The sequence below is a fragment of the Zalophus californianus genome, chromosome 3, assembly GCF_009762305.2.
Source record: "Zalophus californianus isolate mZalCal1 chromosome 3, mZalCal1.pri.v2, whole genome shotgun sequence".
Taxonomy (NCBI): Eukaryota; Metazoa; Chordata; class Mammalia; order Carnivora; family Otariidae; genus Zalophus; species Zalophus californianus.
The window spans coordinates 159393909-159408836 of NC_045597.1; the positions used below are offsets into that span (position 1 = coordinate 159393909).

The 14928-nt window shown below is 37.9% G+C and overlaps 1 protein-coding gene across 10 annotated transcripts in view; it reads right to left on the reverse strand.

Annotated features, from left to right (window-relative positions):
- SATB2 (SATB homeobox 2) overlaps positions 1 to 14928 on the reverse strand; it is a 252372-nt gene that overhangs the window by 80374 nt on the left and 157070 nt on the right. The gene's annotated exons all lie outside the window — the stretch shown is intronic.

Sequence of the window (14928 nt, forward strand, 5' to 3'; positions counted from 1 at the left end):
GTTGTTAAAATATTCAACAGCACTTTTAAAGATGGTAAGGAAGACCTTATCCAGGACCATTGCAATAGGTACAGGGACCCCTGCAATGGGATTTTATGGGTGGGGGAGAGAGATTGGACTCAACTCAGCATAAACACACGGGAATTTATAGCTAAGAATCAGGGTGGGGGTCAGTAGATACAAAATTACTAAGAGGAAACATCAGGAGTAAGGGGGGTTCTGGCTAAACTGACCTAACAGGATTCTTTGCTGAAGACAGGCCAGGGTGATCAGACATCACTCGGGGGATGGTGGAAGATGAGGAACCCGATCAGATACCGAGGGGTGTCAGATATGGGGGGGGTTTCAGGTTACACTGACTTAGCAGGGTTCTTGCCAAAACTGGATTTTACAAAGAAGTACACAGATGTAACATGGAAAAAATTTAGAAGCCTGACTAAAAAGTTTGGTCAAATGAAGAATCTCTGTCACTGTTTTTCAGTGTCTGACAATTTTACCAATAAAAGCCAAGTTTTTTACTTCCTAAGGCTGAAGAAAGAAAGAAAGAAAGAAAAATCACACATCCTGTCTAAAAATCAAACGCTCATAACAGGCTGCCTCTCCACTGACCAAAGCAGTGTATGGTTTCAGTAACATTTTGTACAGATTTTGCCAAACTTGAAAACCTTTTTCATTTTTTTTCTGCTACCACTCTCATAAAAGTAACAGAATAGTATTTTAGCCTCTAAAGTCACAGCAGGTGAAAGACAAATGCTTTAAAAAAAACTCAGAGGAGCATCACAGTGTACTAGACTCCATCTGAAAATTGAGCTTGCACATTCATTATTTCTTTCCCTTCTCTCCTTCCTTCCTTCCTCCCTCCCTCCCTCCCTTCTTTCCTTCCTCCCTCCCTCTCTACCTCGCTTTCTTTTTAAATCTATTTGGAAGTAATCACAATGCCTGAAACGTAGACCTAACAGCAGTGCCTGATTTTGTGTTTTGCTTTTTCCCTCTAATGGAAGACATAATATCAAGTCTGTCTTAAACTAAACCAAGTCCAGGGGTGCCTGGGTGGCTCAGTCGTTAAGCGTCTGCCTTCAGCTCAGGTCATGATCCCACGGTCCTGGAATCGAGCCCCGCATCGGGCTCCTTGCTGGGCGGGAAGCCTGCTTCTCCCTCTCCCATTCCCCCTGCTTGTGTTCCCTCTCTCACTGTCTCTCTCTCTGTCAAATAAATGAAATCTTTACAAACAAAACAAAACAAAAAAAACTAAACCAAGTCCAAAGACAACACCTTGGCTCTGAAGGTCCATCTTATCTCTGCAATATTCAGCCATGAAAAAGAAATCCTGAAAAAAGTGAAGGATAAATGGTAGTCCTGCCTCTGATGATGAAAGCCATGTTCACATTCACAACCAAAAACATTCTCAATAAAGCCAAGATGCTTACTTATTAAAGAGACATAAAAACACAACTACTTCCAGGGCTTTGAATCAGAGCTGCAATTCACTTCACAACGAATTTGGTTCCACTGTTGCTGAAGTCCTGATGGGGGTGGGGTTGCGAAGTGTCTGGGAAGGAATGATGTCTCCAGCTTCAGGTTGAGTCTCCAAATGGGGCGTGGCTTGAGGAACTGTCAAGGCAAGTGGGGCTGAAATATTTCTATGCCTCATAGCTGAGAGGCTTTCTGTAGCTCTCCTGGCCTCTGGAAAAGGGTCTCAGTCCAGGGGCCTTGCAGGTGAACAGTTGAGATCTGGAGTCTGCTCAGGTTTCTGAGAAACTCAGAGTTCCAGGGTATCTTACAGATTCCTCTGAGCTTTCTGGGAATGAATGAAAACTTCAGGAAATGGGAAACCATCATCTAACCACTCTCTGAGCTTCTGGGATTCTATTTAACTCCGAAGTAGGAGAGGCCTTTGTAGCCCTGCATTAGAATTGCAGGAGCTTCTAGAGCCTTCCCAAGTTCACAGAGTTGATGTTCTAACCAAAAGCACCCTATGACCATTAGCTATTAGTGGCCATGATTGCTGGTTACAGCTGGTTGTTCATAGACTAGAAAGTCACACTCCTCCCCAGGGATGAATCTGTATTACAATTAAAAGATCTTTGGTGCAAAAATCTCATTTTATTTAAGCAATTTTACAGTACATCCAGGAAGTCAAGTATTTATCTTAATTATCACAAATCCCTGATATATTCTTATATTTTAAGTACTTTGTACATTTCAGTCTGTGCTATGTCAGAGATATTCAGAGTATAGTCCTTGAACCATCAAAATCCTATCACCTGGAAGACTGTTAGAAATACAAATTCATGGGCTCCAAATCAGAATCTCTTAGAGTTCTTATGTACACTAAGATTCCAACGATTCTTATGCACACTAAAGTTTGAGCATCAACATCTATATCATCTTTGTTTTTATTGATTGTCTTTTGAAATTCTACCAGATAGCTACCAGGTAATTTGTATGCACACTAAAGTTTGAGAATCACTGTGCTATGTTGTCTTTGCTTTCACCTTGTTGTCTTTTTTTTTTTTTAAGATTTTATTTATTTATTTATTTTAGAGAGAGGGTGTGTGTGTGTAAGCATGGGGCACTCCTTATATGTTGTTGTCTTTTGAGACTATACCAGAAACTCATTAACTGTCAAGTCTGTTGTCCGTTCTTCTCTCTAATCTTACTTAACATTCACTATATTATACATGTATAAGCATTTTTAAAAATTTACGTGATAAATCTTTAGTTTTTGTTGATGGTCACATTATATTGGAGAAGCGCTGACTGGACCTGGTATTAGAAAGAAGCTGTACTCAAATCTGCATTTTACCTCTTATTAGCTATGGGGCCTCCTTGAGCAAGTTGGAGAGTCTCTGGCCCTCAGTCTTGCCGTAGGGAAAATATTATTATCTCAGAATTGTAGGAGTAAAGTTTAGATGATTAGTATCTATGTGAAAGATCTTTGTCAAAGCACTATTGTAAATTTCAGAAAATATCTGTATAATTATGATTAACAGATTAGGCTTCCCATTTCAAAACTTCCTGATTAAGACACTCTGACAAACGTCTGCTGTTCCTCAAAGGTCACCTAAAGAACTGCAATCTTTTCTTTTTTTCAAGTAACTATGCCATGTTACATCATATCACTTTTAAAAATAAATCCTATACTTTAAAAGAACTCACTATCAGTATAGAGTCACATGCTTCACAGCACACAAAGGACTATGTTGCTATTCAGTTTCTCCAAATGAGGCTTGATAGTTCATATTCTGACCTTCAAATTAGGATGCAGAATAGATGAGAAATAAAATGATGTAATCTCACAACTTTTGAAATTACATTTATAGAAATGTTACACAAATACAGCTTTAAGTTTCAAAAGTTAGTATGAATAAAAATGAAAAAAAAAACCTTAAGGAATAAAATACGCTTTAAGTGTATACATAGTACATTTACATCAACCAAAAGAAAGAAGGAAAATATCCTATGTTATTTTTTTTTTTAAGGCAAATGTTTAATGTCTTATTTTTATTTCCAGGGGAAATGAGTAGGCATTGAAATGTCCACACTTAAAAAAAAAAAACAAAAACATAATTTTTCCTCTTTAGTTCAGTGCTTTTCTCAGTTGGATTTCATTGTTTTTATTATGTCTATTTGCTGTAGATGCCATGTAAAGTAAACCTACTAAAATTTCAATACTCAAAATATACTCCAATGACTAAATGCCCCAAAATACACCTGCTGAGGAGAATTTAAGAGCAAAAGGAGAAGCGTCTGACTGGCACACATCAGATGCCTGCCAATCACAATAGATGGCATAGGATAGGTAGAAAGAACAAACAGGCATGTTTAGGGCCTGGGTTCTAACTTCCTGGGTGATTTGGGGATTACCTGTAAAATAGGGAGGATTATCTGTAAAGTGGTTTTAAAGCAACCTTCCAGGTTACTTACCTAATAGTATCTTAAAGAGTATTACTGCTAGAATTTTCAGAAACAATTCCCTTTCTCAGAATATCTGCTTCTGCTTCTTGACTCTTCGGGGCGAATTTAAGACTCCCCTAAGATATCTCTCTTTGCAAAACTCCCCATTGCAACAAGAGTAATAGTAGTTTATACAGTGACATTCGCTGTAGATGTAGTACTGCTCTCGCAGGTTTATCTGGCCGATACCACTTAAAAGACTGATAAAATTTCCAGAACCATGAACCTAGTGTTTTAATGCAAACCTTAACACAGTTGCTTTTGGGAAATAACCCCGGGGGGTCTGTCCATACTTAGAAAGCTGTGGAAAGCAATGAATTGGGTAAAAAGCTTTGCAATGAGAAATTTCTGGAATTTCTGGCCTATGGATTTTTCCTAAAACCATTAAGATGCTTATGCAAATGTAAACGGATTAGCATGAATGAGTGCTAATGGATTCCTTAATAAGATAACACTCTAGTATTCCCTAGAACATCTCCTGGAAACCCTGGATAGAAGAATATAAGCAGGAGGGGGAGTGGGATGGGGATGATGGCAGAATTTCTGTGTGACTCCTTCAACTCAAAAAGTACTCTGGAAGTGATTCTACGAAGGCACGACACAGGTTTGCCTCTGGCACTCTTGGTAGAAAGTTGCCAATCAAATTGGTAATTTCGAATTGGTACCCAAACCTTGGAGTATAGATGAAAGATATTCCTGAGTATATCACTGCCTTGGATTTTCAAACCTCCATCCCAAGTTCCTTGCTCCCCAACCCTTAGGCCCAAAAACTTGGAGCCCAACTTTAAAGACGATGATCCCATCTAATACCAGAGAGGTCAGATAATGTGTTCAAGGTCAAATAGCTGTCCAAATGTAGATAAATATTTAGGAATATTCAAAATGATTAGGGCTGCCGGCACAGAAGCCTCATAAGCATAATAACAAAACCACATGACGAGTAAAAACTAGTTTTTCTCTTTCTCTGCATTACTCAAAGTTAACTTCTCAGGGCCTACATACATCACAAATATTTCTTAATGAATTTCTTTAGAGAAAAATACGTAATTATAAGTGCAGAAATTCTCATAACTGTCTTGCTCATATACCTCTTTTAAAACACACTGGCATTTCCGGTAACATGAAGCCCAACCGTCAATACAATAGTTGAGGCACTGAGCTAAACCCTGCACATATCATTGTCATTGAACTCTCACAGTAGTATGACAGAGATATTATTTATGGCCACTTTACTGAAGAAGCTGAAGCCCAGAAAAAATAATATCACATACCTATTGAAGGAAGAGTCACATTCGAACCTACATCTTTAGGACCTTAAAGCCTTTGTTCCACCGATTATGCTAAAAAACCCAACTAGGGGTATGTGGTTGTTATTAATATTAGGATTTGAGTCAGGACTAATCCACTTTCCTACAGAAAATTCCTGCTTTCTATTTTACGTGCATGCACGCATGCATGAGGCATGTATACCCAACAGTGACATGAGGAGGAAGGATGGGTTGTCTGAATGATGAGGGCACAACCTGATGCCTCCACCGTATGCCTTGTAAACCTTTCTGATGTGATCGATTGAAAAAGCTGGTCAGTTCTACAAAGTGAAGAAATCACTGATTCTTCAACCATGGAATTAGCTAATCGCTAAAACAGGATTATTCACATTTGTTTATTGTTTTAATTCCTACGATAAGTATTTATTAATCAACTACTATGTGCCAGAAACGATGCCAGCCCCTGGAGATACAGTACCGAGTAGCATTAATTTCAAATACTCCACTCTGATTTGCTTCAGACAATTTAACTCTTTGCTACATACACATAGATAGGCCTGTACCACCTGCCTACAATTTAAAATGCATTTCTATTTGATGATAAAACATAGTTCCTTTCATCCAATTCTGTTGATTATTAGCAATTTATTCTAGTCATGTATAATAAAATTCACACTCGTTTCTTTTATTTTTCTTGCAGCCAAAAAAGCTTTGCTCCAAAATGAGTGTCATCAACATGGACTCCCACCTGACTGATTAAAGACATGAATCACACAACTGAAAGCGTTGACAGGTAACTCTTTATAAATTCTGTAAATATGAAGTGTTCCTTTGAAACATGTAAACAACAAGAAATAAAAAGGGGTATGTACACTCACATAAGAAGGTAATAACATAAATTCCTATATGATTGAACTATATGAAATTGGCAATACATAATTTTAATCTACAAAAATGGCAATTTCATATGCTTCAACCTGATATTTATCTTGACTCTTCTCTCTGAACTGGGTTACATATTATCACTAAACAACCATACTGTCCACCCAAACTCCTTCACTGAGTTAAATTCTTTTTCAAAGAATCATAACCCTAACTTCCCTGACAAACCGTAACAGCATCCCATATGTTAATACTGAATATGCCCAATCACTGAAAAGATTTCTGATTTATTCTGTCCTAGACAATAACTGAGGTACAACGTCAATTTGTACCAGAGTTACAAAATCCATTTTCTGTTAACGCAGACAGACATGATTTGAGAGCTAAAGCTAATATTCCATATATATCAAATATAAATCCCACAGCATTAAAACAGAAAAAAAAAAACTATTACCAGAAGAACTCACTAAATATAATTAAAGAAAAATATTAGGAGTCTGAAAGGGCTGAAGGGCAAACGGAAAAAAAAAAAAAAAAAAACAAAAAGCTAAGTCTTTTAGGACTACGAAAGTTAAAGATTTGTTTTTCTCTAAATTTGTTAAAGAGAATCTGTCTCTGGGTTGAGAACTTGCTTGCAAAGTCTCTGCCTAGAGCAAGATATTCAGAGCCAACTTGTTAACTCCTAATAAAACAAGGCTTGGAAGGAAAATGCTTCCAGCCCCATAAGCGAAGTGTACCAGCCGGCACTGTGATAATACCATATGACTGGTTTTCTTAGATGTATTTTCCCCTTATTATCAACTTCCTTTTTCCATCATATAAGATCCACAAAAACATATATATCTACCATAAAGCACTTGAAGCTGGACACCTCTGTGCTTTGGCAAAAAAAAGCTCATAGGACCTATTATGTTCCACAGAAAAAGTGAGCCTTATCCACCTTTACCCTTCCTGTAATCTCAACCCTCCCCAACTGAACACTACTGTCCCTTTTGATTTCAAGCAACGCTTTATCGTGGTTTGATAACATTGACCATTTCAAGCATTCCTGTAACTTTCTGTACAGGTTAAAGCAAGTTATATCTAATAATATCTTTATTTTTATCCCTTATTTTAATCTGAAGCTATAATTTCAGAGGTGAGTTCAGCACAATAGAAAAAAACAGCATTTCAGAAACTTAACATTATTGTTGAGGAGCATTCTACCTTTGCCAGTTGGCATTCTATGTGTATTAATTCTTTAATTCAACCTATTAAAGAGAAGTTAATCAAAAAAAAAAATAAACCCATAATTCATTCTTTTCCACTAGCCTTTCTCTCTGGTTTTACAGGACTCAAATGTTTCAGGCCATTATTTCAAGGAAAATACTCAATAAACCAGCTGGAAAAACCTCAAAGGGATGCTTTCCGTAGGCTACATACATGGTCCCTAATTTTTACTTAACAAAGGTGTTACTGTCTCTTTCAGTGGAATTGATTATTGCTAAATCTTTAACTCAATAATTAATAGAAAAAAAGAATAAATTTTAACCCATTACTAATTTGTTAAGGACATTTGTAATATGAATTAAACAGGCAAAGACTGTCTTTTTTCTCTCAATTGAGATATTGGATAGCAAATAAGATTAGTCACAATATCATATGTGCAAAAATAAAACTGTTTTAAATGCATATGTTCAAATAAGTTCGTATATTAAATCCAATTCTATTACTATTTACTAAAATAAGTCCCTACAATGTTCAAAGTCCTGTGTTCACAAGAGTCTGAGGAGGGTACGAAATGGATGTGTCCCTAAGATGTTCTTTCAAAAAACTTACAGTCTAGTAGGGGGATTATTTAAAAGTAAGTCAAGGAGTGCCAAGGTGGCTCAGCTGGTTAAGCATCCGGCTCTTGGTTTCAGGTCAGGTCATGATCTCAGGGTTGTGGGATGGAGCCCAGTGTCAGGCTCTGCACTCAGCGGTGAGTCTGCTTGAGATTCTCCCTCTCCTTCTGCTCCTCCTTCCCCCACCCCCCGAATGCACACACTCTCTCTCTCAAATAAATCTTAAAAAACAAGTGAGTCAAAATTATTTTAGAACATGGAACTTAGGAAGGTGACAGCTTGAAAGGCCCAATGTCAGAACTCATAGCCTGACTTATATTCTATATGAGTCTAGAGTCATCTATTCCCTTGGGAGTTCAGGATTCCTAAATCAGATCATCTCAAATTCCTGCAAACAGTGAAATGAAGGCCTATCATCAGTCAAGTAAATAACTAGTTAAACAATGTCTAGCATACAGAGCACTTGTACTTAGCTTTGAGCACCTTGTGAATTTAAGTGCTTTTCCTCTTTTAACTTTGTAAATCATCCAAGGAAAAATAAATAATTTGTATTTAATTGATCAAGAAAGCAAGAGAATTCTCTTGACTCTAACCCACGGATTTTCCCAAAATAAGATGATGTCACCACAATCATACCATATTTTTAATAAGCTGGACACTTCGTGGTCTACATACAGAAACTCATTTCACAACTCTGTAGAGTCTTCATCAGGCACCACAAGATCTATCTCTGTTTTTGAGTTTCTAATTTTGTTTCCGGGCAGGACAAATGGAAATCTGAAACTTTGAGAACTCTAAAGCACACTGTAAGAAAAAGCCGAGACTTGAAGAGACCTGAACCACTACAAACCCCTGACTATGTCACCTCCTTCAGCTCCCCATTCTCCCACTGTTGCCCAAAAATGGCTGGCCCGGAATCTGTTGCAGGTGTGCTCCTCACCAATCCCCATCCTAGCCATTCTCTCTTGTACTGCTAGATACGCACAACAGCGCCCCAGGGTATGAGGTGCCTCATTCTTTACACTTCCCTCCATCTCCAAAACCTGTCTCCTTGCCCACCTTCTTTCCTTTCCTTCGGGTTCTAAAGACGACATGGCTATTTCTCTTTCCTTCAAAGGCAAAGCATCATCTGTGCCTCAGATCCCATCCTTCCCCTGTTTGTCAGCTCCTGTTTATCACCCTTCCTCCTCTCCAGAGCCTTTGCCTCCACTGGCTCCATCCTCTTTCTCCGGAGCACTGAGGACAGGGTGGGGAGTGCGTGTTAAACTGAATCCTAATGCTGTAGGCAGCTGCTTTTATATCCTTTCCTGACTAAGCCAGTACCGGCTATCCTCATTTCCATGCCACCTTCCCTTCTTAGATGCATATATGTTCCCTTTGTTGTCACACTATGAAGAAATAGCTCCCTCCAATGTCATTATGGTCCCCTTTTTGCCAAAGCTAAGAACCTCCAAATACCTCTTCTTCTCCTCCTCCTGGCTCCCTTGATAGCATTTCTCCACTAGGAACCCATCTTGCCTTGGCTTCCACGAAACCTCACTTTCTTCCTAATCATATCTTCTTAACCCATGGCTCCTTTCCCCTCAAAGCTTCTAATCCCCTCCTGTTCTCATTCTCTTTTTTAGAGAATGCTCTTTTGGTGGATTTTAACTATCATGTCAAAAACATTGGCTCCAAAATTACTTCTCTAGTCCTGTCCCATTGGTCAGCTGGTTCCACATTTTGAATGGCCCAATGGATATCTCTACTTAGTTCACCAAATTTCAATGAAGTATAAGCGACAGATCAATTTATATTGTCCTATTTCTGTCAAAACCATAGTCACTTAAGCTCAAAACCTTGAATTCTACTTTGATTTCTTTTTCTCTCTCCCACACACATATGGCATTGGTCACTTCTCTCTTTCTCACTGCTGCCACCAAAAGCCAAGGCCTCACTTTTCTATCTTTACTTGTATAGATGGAGGCAATAGATTCTATTTTGCCTACTTCCTCCCAGGTGCACATACTGCCCTTAACCCCCCACCTGCCTCCTCTTCTGCCATACACACTCACCCCCACATATAGTTTTAGTGGACTTCTAAAGAAATTTATTTTTTAAACCACCACTTTCATCATATCAACTCCCTTGCTGAAAAATTTTTACTGATTCTCAATATGCCTCAACCAAACTCCCAGAGTTCCCCCAGGGGAAGGAACCAATCTTATCTTTCATCATTGTAACACAAATGTTACCCACAGTCAGATCCCCCCAAAAATCTCAGCTCATTTACCAATTTTTTTTTAAAGATTTTATTTATTCATCTGAGACACAGAGATACAGAGAGCATGAGCAGGGAGAGAGGCAGGAGAGGGAGAAGCAGGCTCCTTGCTGAGCCAGGAGCCCGATGTGGGACTCGATCCCAGGACCCTGGGATCATGACCTGAGCCGAAGGCAGATGCTTAACCATCTGAGCCACCCAGGCGCCCCTCATTTACCAATGTTTGATGCTATCATCAACCCCTCAGGTAGCCATGCTCTATCTTTTCCTTTTCACCAATTGAAATGTTAGGCATTCTGGGCATCACATGATAGTATTGTGATAAAGCTACTGTCATTCTAGACATAGTGGACAACCACCCATATTTTCTAAACATTCATGCTCTTTTGCACCTCTGCATCTATACCGATGAACTTGGTAGTTGCCTGAAGTGTTCTTCCTTCTCTTTCTCTCCTTGCAAAACTCTACTGTCCTTAAGGCATAACTCATGGGCTGCTTTTCAAATTACCCTCCGCTCCAACCTAACACTTATCAGGTAAAACTTATGGACCATTCTCTGTGCTACCATAACACAAGCGGTATTTTCTCCAGATGGAGGGCTGCCTCCCCTGCTAGGCTGACAGCAACCCAACTAGCGGCAGGAACCACATCTTACGCATTTCTGGATGTTTCTCCCTGCTTTTAGCACTAAAAATGGCCTGTAGTAGAAGCCCTGACTAAACATTTGTTTAATTAAAATGAGTTCTGTAACTGTGACTGTAATTATCTTGCAAGGAGGGACTATGTAATGTTCCCCCACTTAGAATCCTTCCAGGTATATAAAGTTGACACTCAAACTAACTTTATAGATGCCGGTTTTTTGAAACCAAGAACTGTGTCTTAAACTTCTTTCAAATAATAAGTATATAAGATAGATGAATGGATGGCTAGATAAGTAAGGAAAAAGAAATTTTTCCCTTTCCATCCTTTTTAAACATCTGTTTAAAATGGCATCATAAATAGTATAAATACAGCAGATTGCAAGTTTGTTTCTTTTAATCTACGATCCATATTGTTGACAAATGACTGTTTTACATTTTAACATTTATGCCCATTTACAAATAAACAAAGTTCAGGCCAAAGAAGCCAGAATGAGCTTCTTAAGATCCAAGCAAGGAACTGGCCCATACCTGAGCTTAGGGTCCGTGACATTTCCCACATACCATTCTTCTACTTGCTGACACTACCAATAAGCTTCCAGTCGGAGGGCCAAACAGGCTAAAGTGATTGATGAATGCACATCAGCGATTGTAACAGTAAAAAAGCACAAGGCTCTTCCAAATGTTGGAAAAGCAGTAAGATGGAAAGTGGCTGGTTGTGGAAGTGGTGTTTCTATTTCCATAAACACTTATATAAAATTTATGTAAGTTCAAGGGTTTATATACAAGCCAAGGATTTGATGTTGGCATTACTTTAAGCAAGATACAATACAGGCAGAGGGACAAACTTCCTTGCTGAACACCTTCATTTAGATCCAAAGCTGGAAGAAAATTTCTCTCACGACTCAGAAAAATTAGGTAGACAAAAGTAAGTTGCTTTTACCTCATCAGAGCTAAACAACAGCAGAGGGAGAAGTACCGGCAGTTGATTAAAGGCATTGTCCTGACCACCGATACCACCATGGCTAAGCAGGGGCTGCCTCATGGAACCAGGTCAGGGGACACTGATTTCTCTATTCAACTCTGAGGCACCACTTTGTAAATGACACAATCATTTCTGGGTACAAGAGGTGCTTTAAATGTGGTAACATTATATCATTTCAGCTATAATGATCATAATTACTTATTTCTTTTAATCACAACCCACTTAACCACTTTAGTACAGAGGACTAGTTCAAGGAGTTTAATTTTCATTCAACATCTAATCTTTGTGTTTACTGAAACCCTTCACGGGCTTTGTTTACTGTCTGCTTGCTGGCCTGGACGTTTGATCTTGCAAGACTAGATCAGACAGGGTCAGATAAAATACTGATTACTAGAATAAACCAGGCTTGGAAAAGTAACACTGGTTTTTTAAAATCCTCATTTCTTCCAGCTTTTTAATATTTTGCAAAATAAGTTCAAATAAATAAAATTAAGACAACTAACAGTCAGGGGGTTCTTGAGCAATGACTGAGAAAAGAAAAGTGATGAGGATAATTTTGCTTTCTGGCCAAAATATGGGGTTTGGTTAGGTCCATTCATTCTAGTGGTATTATTTTATGACACAAATAATTTTACAATATCCACTAGTATTTGTGTGAACTTGCAATGACCCCTTAATTCTTGTGACATATTAAATAGCTGAGATTGACCTGACCAAAGATGACACTTCATTTTGCTTTTGGTGTCAGATGAAAAACACTTTAGATATAACATTATTTTAACTCATTAATTTTTAATTAGGAAGCATTTAAAATATATGAGTCCTTCTTTGTTAAGGCACTTTTTTATTCTTAGAAGATGCCCTGCAGAAGTAGATTGCCATAGAGCATAATTTCTGATGGTACTGCATATATAATTGCCACTTAGTTTCATAAAAATGATGAGGCAAGTTTACATCTACACAGCTAATAGAAAAGAGTTAGGTTAAAAAAATAAGTGTTTCATTAAAATTTGCAGAACTTATGAAAGAAAAATTGATGGGATAAAGTCCACATAATTCCAAATATTCTTAAAAATAATTTTGTAGCAGCATGAACATTTCCAGGTCCCTGTGGATTATCCTTGTGTCCAACATTAAAACTCCTACACATTAAACAACTGTTAATATTGGTCTTTTGTTCCCCTGCTTTTACACAGTATGTACATTTTTTTTCCTTATACTTGGGAGCTTATGAGCTCTACGCTGTAAAATCTAGGCCAGAAGCAATTACAGTACTAGATGAACAGTAATAAAAAATGCTGTCTAAACCAACCTACTACCCTATCTACCCACTTCATTTTATTCAATATCAAAAATTCCTGGGAAGCAGGTTCATAATTCTGGATGTTAAAAGCAGAGTATGCCAACTCTCTCTCCCCACCCATCCTGAATTAACACTAATGTTAACTCAAATATGTCTGTGTCAACCATGATTGTCTTTGAAATTAAAGAAAAAAGGTAAACAGAATGTACTTTGCTGTGATCACCGGGGAAAATAAAGTTAACATGCTAAGCCAAACTAACTTAGGACATTTTAAAGAAAAAGTGTAAATAGTTTAGCTATAATAACAACAAATTCAAAAAATGCACATTAAAATGTTTACTTCAAAATTCAGACAATTCCATTTGTATATAGTTTTTACATCTGTTTTTAATGATATCAAATTATTGATTGTTCATTTTTCTCATATTTATTTAAGCATTAACTACAGAATTTGCAATCTGATCCTTTTTTTTAATTCTCCCAGTAGACTTTATTTTTGCCAGGTTTTAGTCATATTTACTTTGATCTTTCAGAGTATATAATTATTTTACTGTTTATTTATTTCTATGAGAAGAGAAAAAAATTTTGACCGAGGAGATCTATATGTGGCAATTTGTAACAGAATCACATAGCTTATGTTAGGAAATCATGGTTTTGATTAAGAAGCAACCATTTAGTTCCCACTGTTTTATTAAAACAGACATTAGCAGATAATAGGAAACATATTTAACAATGTAGCTGCATTTAGTTTGGGACATTAGTAAGTTCGCATGAGATTTTCTTCTATACATTATATCAGCAGGATACATGTAAATTGGTAATTTGGGGGTGGAAACGGGGTGGGTAGGGGGGCAAGGAAGGACACGGAACTCTGGCTTCCAGGTTCTCAGGAAGAGCCCTAAGGTAGAATTCTGCTTTTGCTACTACTCATTTCCAGATTTGAAACTCATTACTTCTCTTATTTTGAAAATGGATAGACAAAAACAGAAATTTTACAAACAAAATAATTTCTTTCCCATGAGAAGTGGATTCTACTAGATAGGAACTCCCACAGTGACATCTATTCATAGCACAAAGCCTCTTTCAGATGAAATGTGCCTGGATAGGTCCGACACTTCCTTTTCTCTGAGGGTCGAAAGTTAATAAAATATACTTCTCCGGGTGTTTATTTTCTGTACACCATTATACCTGCCACGAATTCTTTGTTTTTCCTCCCACTCCCTTGGTTGATGAATCAACACCACTTGAACTGTTTTACGGCAGCTTGTGTTTACTTCACACATACCTTAACCTTCCCTTTTCTCCTCCTACTGACACACACACACATGCACACACACACTTTTCAACAGCAATGACTAGCTCCATCTCTTTGAATAGCATGTGTACACAGTGTCTGGCAGCCTCTTCAGGTGTGGATCCTTGACCTCCTGATTGAAATCAAGGTCTCGGTCTGCTTTTATGACACTTAAGATTTAACTGTGCATTTACTATCTTGAAAAAAAAATAGCTTAAAGAATTGAATCTCTAAGAAAGAGAAAAGTAGAAGATACAAGTGTTCCTGTGTGTGTGCGTGCATGTGTGAGCAGACACACACACGCACCCACACCCACACACACACACACACACACACACAGGTTCTGTAGTGGCAATTCTGAAAACACTAGACTGGAGAGTTTCTGAATCTGGAATTATACTCCTGCCTATTAAAAGAGGACTCTCTCTTCCTTTTCCTTCTTACAGCAAGTAAATGGGATCTAACAGATGACCTTGAAGCTGCATGATTCTTTTGATTTTTAGCCAAAGAGGATATGT